The following is a 6,529-nucleotide window of genomic DNA, read 5'->3' on the forward strand; positions in this document are numbered from 1 at the left end:
GGCGGCGCGGCCCGGGAGGGGGCGCGCGGCCCTAGCGTGTGGCCCTCGGCTGGCCTCCGACGCCCTCTTTCGGACTACTTATCGCCCTCGACCTAAAAACGCACAGAGAGAAGTCGAAGTCGCCTGAAACCCTCCAGAACGCCGCCACATCGCGAAACTCCGTCTCGGGAGCCAGAAGTCTCCGTTCTGGCACTCCGCCGGGACGGGGAATTGGAGGAGATCATCTCCATCATCACCACCGACGCCTCTCCATCGACCAGCCATGTTTCCCCCATCCATGTGTGAGTAATTCCCCCGCTGTAGGCTGAAGGGGATGGTAGGGATTGGATGAGATTGGTCATGTAATAGTATAAGATTGTTAGGGCATAGTGCCTAGTGTCCGTAATTGGTACTTTGATGATATTGTTGCAACTTGTTATGCTTAATGCTTGTCACTAGGGCCCGAGTGCCATGATCTCAGATCTGAACATGTTATTATTTCATCATGATATTCATTGTTTATGGTCTTACCCGCAAGTTGTATACACATGTCGCTGTCCGGAACCAATGGCCCCGAAGTGAGCGAAATCGAGACAACCGGAGGGGATGGTAGTGATGTGAGGATCACATGTGTTCACGGAGTGTTAATGCTTTGCTCCGGTACTCTATTAAAAGGAGTACCTTAATATCCAGATAGATTCCCTTGAGGCCCGGCTGCCACCTAGCTGGTAGGACAAAAGATGTTGTGCAAGTTTCTCATTGCGAGCACGTACGACTATAATTGGAACACATGCCTATTGATTGCTTTGTACTTAGACACCGTTTTATATTATCTGCAAATGCCACGCTTGATTGTTACATGAGTTTCTCTCATCCATGCAACGCCCGTTATCCGTCCCCGTGCCTACGATATTTTAATCCTGCTTGTTTACTATAATCACTACTGCTTGTCTTTGTTACTCTGTCTGCTGTTATTTTACTACTGCTATCGCTATAAAGCTGTTACTATCGATAAACTCTTGCGAGCAAGTCCTGTTTCAGTGCGAGCTGAATTGACAACTCCGCTGTTAAGGCTTTCAAGTATTCTTTGTCTCCCCTTGTGTCGAATCAATAAATTGGGTTTTACTACCCGCGAAGACTGCTGCGATCCCCTATACTTGTGGGTCATCAGCCGGCCAGGAGAAGGATCTCATCTTGGACTCCACAGCGCCAACAGAGATCCACCGCCGATTTATTGAAGAGGGTGGCTCTGCTTCTTCTTCCGCTGATCTCCACCCATATGAGCTCAAGCATCAGTAGGAGCAGCCCTACAAGGCCCTGGATCTGGCGTCGATCCGGCCCGCCACCACCACTACATGGCAAACGCCCAGAACACGGCATAGAGCCGGAAACTACAAGAAAAACCTAACCTATCTACTCCGGCGCGTCACCTCAACCTACTCCGGCCGGCTATTCCGACGGAGAGGTCTTGGATCAGCCCGGTTATGTGGAGGAAGAAGACCAGTTACTGTAGTCGAGCGAGGTACCTTCAGGTTGATAACTACGCATAGGCGTAACAGCTACTGCATGAGACTATCAGACCAGGATGCTGCTGGAAAAAACACACCTTGTCTGAACATCTGCCTTTCTCATCCTCCTGATTGTTCTTCCCAGTCTTAGTGACCATAACATGTTTCATGGACTCTTCCACTTGGCTTTAGGGTGACTTCTTTTGGGCTTGTGCTTCTGCATATGCTAGCTTATAGAAAATGTTGGGGGGGAAACTGCGGTGGGAAGAAGCTACTACAAATTGGTTTCTCCCATTCTTTTGGGCTTCTAACATTTGGCTTATTTGATGTGTTAAGTTGTAAAATATCTATAATACCCCCATATTTAGCATATTTAAGTGCTTTAATAAGTGATGGTGACATCTGTAGGCTAGATTTTTTGGGTGTGAAACATGTTGTGTAGTACAATTTGAGTACATACACAAATAAAAAAATACTTCAGTATAGAACTCCAAATTTGTGCACCGCATTGCTTGAACTACCGGCAAATCATTCGAAAAAAAAGAACTACAGGCAAATCTCTTCTCACGGTATTGCTTCAAGTGATCCCTGGAGAACGAGCTCCAAATTCGTACACTGCATTGCTTCAACTACCGGCAAATCGATTCCCACTGTACCGATGTAGAGTACGAGCTCCAAATTCGCGGCACTGACGAGCTCGAGGAAGCAGGGTCGAGGTGGGGGGTGAGGTATCACGCTGGTAGGGGAGGTCGCGCTTCGGGAGTTCGACGGCGACGGTCAACCGGCGGGGCGAAGTGGCTAGCTCGTCCTGGACGCCGATCTGCCGGTGGAGAGGCTGGCGGGATCTGCTGGGCGCTAGAACGAGTAGCGGATGCGGCAGGGAAGGTGGCTGGGCGTGCGCTGCTGGGGCGGCGGAGCAGGCGGTGGGTCCGGCGAGAAGCGACGGCGGCGGCAACACAAAACAGCCATGGGAGTGATGCGAGTCGGAGGAACTTTCCTTTTGACTTGTCCGTCCAAACGTTTCCTTCGGAATGGCATATTTCCGTAAATTGAGTTAACCATAGGGGCAGCTCAGCGTACCGATTCGGTTTAGAGCGCAGAAGCTCGGGAAACTCTCGAGAAGTAGGTCGCGACCAGTTTTTGGGTATAGAAGGAAGTTAGGCTTCTCGGTAGGAATAAGCTAGGTAGAAGCTGGAAATTTCTTTTGGGCTTCAGCTGTGCACCACCTCGAAGCTGTCCTAGAAGCCCAAAAGAAATCACCCTTAGGACCTCTGGCGCAAAATATTGGCTCTTCTTTTTTCTTCAGGGGGACGCAAGTATATATTTGTTAGGATCATTCTGTCATTCGGCTACTTGACAATTACTGCTGAACTTGGTTGGGAACTAAAGAAACAGGCCCAAGCTCACTCCACTTGATGATGTTTCAAAGTTCACACTTCAATTCACGGTAAGTGTCTTTTCAGCAGATTTTGGTTCCATAAATTTTATGGGCTAAGCTTTACACGAGCTGGCCCACTGACCCTGCACACCATCATTCAGAGCCGAGCCTCTAGGTGATTCACTAAGAGCATCTTCAGCCGCGTCCTCCAGAGCGTTCCGCAAACGTATCCGGATTGAGCGTTTGGGGGACGTGTTTCGTTCGTGTCGTGTTTGAGGAACGTCGCTCCCCAACCGCGTCTCCCAAATATCGTCCCCAAACATTTTTTAGTGTTTTCGAAAACACAACCATTTATTAAATGTAGCATACGAATAAATATGTTTGCCAAGATTGTTTTCAAATTAAAATAGAACAAACGATAAAACAACTAAACAAATGTAATAAATGGGGCTAGATCAAGGTGCCGCGACATTTGCTGATAATCCTTTGATCCTCCACATATGCTCGACGAGATCATCTTGAAGTTGCTCGTGAACATTGCTCTCACGGATCTCTACGTGCATGGTGAGGAAATCAACAAAATCTGCTGGCACCTCATGATCAACCTCCGCAATGTATGGCTGATATTGAGCATGTAATGTAATCCAACTAACATAGCATTCATCTCTAATTCAGTTGTGTGTAGATGCATGAACCGAATATAGTTATGCGTACTACCTAAAAGAATTTGCATAACACTTTTTGTCCTGCTTGCCCATTTCACCGGGGCCTAGCAGCAGCCTGATATCTATCAGAAATCATTTTTTATCCCGTTTAGAAAGCAAGAAAGCTAAATAAGAAAGATCATTAAGAATGTTCATGAATACACATTTGGAGAGAAATGATATGTCAAATTTTGTGTGCTAAAGAATCTTATAAAACCTGAAGCACCCCACGTTCAATAATTGTCGAAGGTAAGTATGGTAATGGACCTAAAATCATGCTACTTTGGAGGGTCCTCTTATACCGGTTTTGTGATGTGAACACAATTATCAATATCATTCCATATTCTATGCATGTATCTTTTAATATAATTCATTTTGTACAAATGCAACTGTTTTACTTTCGAATAGAACAGTGAAAGTAATTCTTGGGTTAATTAAGCATGTTTATGTTTTTGTTGAACCCTATATGTATGCCATTGATTTTATTGTTATTGATATGCCTCGTGACCCATTTCCCTTTTCCCTATTATTTTCGTAGACCTTTTCTAGTGATTTCCAGGGAAAAGAATGATCACAAGAGTGAGGTCATATCTCTTAAATTTGGGGAAGATGAAATTCAGTTTAACTTTTCTAAATTAAAGAATCAACCTTATCATAAGTCAATTGATACTAAGGAAAGCGATATACTCCCTGAGTTAGCTGCTATTCATTTGGGATCTCCTGAACACGCTCTAGAAAGAGTCGTACAAATAATGATCGTGTTTCAATGATCAAGAGAAGTTGGAGTTTGATACTCATTTTAATGACGCTTCTCCACAAGGGGATTTACGGAACACTACTTTTGAAGAACTTTAAAGAGAATAAAATGAAGAAACTCCTCCACCTGATCTTAAACCCCTATCTAGTAGACTGAAGTACGTACTAATTTCTTATTCAAACTAATAATTGTCCTATTAGGCCTTACAGAATGCATTGTCTCTTAGCGCGTAATCCTCTAGGCAGTGGAGTTCTCTAAGAAAAGACCACCACAATGCATTGTTTCTTAGGATTGTAACTTAATTTAATGATTTAGGCCTAATGTATGCATAGGATTGGTCTAGATGTTGCTTTTGCTTATGAGTTCGTGCAAGCGTTCTATCTTAGATAAGATATAACAACACTCTCTCACCATATCAACTATAGTGCCACATAAGCATTTTGTTTATGATACCGTGCTAAGAGACTACCATTGTGAAAGGCCTTATTGTTGAGTCCGATCTTTCAAGTGCGGATAAAGAAAAAATAATGACGGTCTTGAGGAGTCATCCGATAGTATTTTTCTTCTATAGCCACACATAGGGTGGACTTTCTCAATCTTCTATCAACAACAACTGAACCTCCCGGTGGACCATAAGCCACCACCACCATCTGTGGGCCACCCGGGCTTGCCGGATGTAGACCACATAGTTGGCATACCCATGAAGTATACCCACAACACAAGGGGAACAAAAGATTACCAATAAGACCTTAGAAATTGAGAAGTCACTCTCAATAACGCCCATATATCAATAAACTCACAAAGCAAGTGGTGATTCTATAATAGTTGATTCAAAGCAGTAAAATCAAACACTAATTAAAAGTAGCAGATTTTCTGTTTTCACCGGTAGAAGTAATGTGAAACTTTCAGTGGCTAAAATTGTAGGCATAAGGCAGAAGTGGGGTAATGTATGGATGATATTGATCATGTAATGCAATCCAACTAACATAGCACTCATCTCTAATTCAGTTATGTGTAGGTGCGTGAACCGAATATAGTTATGTGTACTACCTAAAAGAACTTGCATAACATTTTTTGTCCTGCTTGCCCATTTCACCGGGGCCTAGCAGCAGCCTGATATCTATCATGAATCATTCTTTTATCCCTTTTAGAAAGCAAGAAAGCTAAATAAGCAAGATCATTAAGAATGTTCATGAATACACTTTTGGAGAGAAGTGATATGTCAAATTTTGTGTACTAAAGGATCTTATAGAACCTGAAGCACCCCATGTTAATTGTCGAAGGTAAGTATGGTAATGGACCTTAAATCATGCTACTTTGGAGGGTCCTCTTATACCGGTTTAAACAAAATTATCAATATCATTCCATATTCTATGCATCTATCTTTTAATATAATTCATTTTGTACAAATGCAACTGTTTACTTTCGAATAGAACCGTGAAAGTAACTCTTGGGTTAATTAAGCATGTTTATGCTTTTGTTGAACCCTATATGTATGCCATTGATTTTATTGTTATTGATATGCCTCGTGACCCATTTTTCCATATTATTTTCGTAGACCTTTTCTAGTTATTTCCAGGGCAAAGAATGATCACAAGAGTGAGGTCATATCTCTTAAGTTTGGGGAAGATGAAATTCACTTTAACTTTTCTAAATTAAAGAATCAACCTTATCAAAAGTCAATTGATACTAAGGAAAGTGATATACTTCCGGAGTTAGCTGCTATTCATTTGGGAACTCCTGAACACGCTCTAGAAAGGAGTAGTACAAATAATGATAGTGTTTCAACGATCAAGAGAAGTTGGAGTTTGATACTCATTTTAATGACGCTTCTCCACGAGAGGATTTACGGAACACTACTTTTGAAGAACTTAAAAGAGAAGAAAATGAAGAAACTCATCCACCTGATCTTAAACCCCTATCTAGTAGACTGAAGTATTAATTTTTTATTCAAACTAATAATTGTCCTATTAGGCCTTACACAATGCATTGTCTCTTAGCACGTAATCCTAGGCAGTGGAGTTGTCTAAGAACCGACCACCACAATGCATTGTCTCATAGGATTTTAACTTAATTTAATGATTTTGGCCTAATACATGCATAGGATTGGTCTACATGTTGCTTTTGCTTATGACTTCATGCAAGCGTTGTATCTTAGGTAAGATACAACAATACTCTCTCACCATATAACTATAGTGCCACA

The sequence above is a fragment of the Lolium rigidum genome, chromosome 3 (assembly GCF_022539505.1).
Source record: "Lolium rigidum isolate FL_2022 chromosome 3, APGP_CSIRO_Lrig_0.1, whole genome shotgun sequence".
Lineage (NCBI taxonomy): Eukaryota > Viridiplantae > Streptophyta > Magnoliopsida > Poales > Poaceae > Lolium > Lolium rigidum.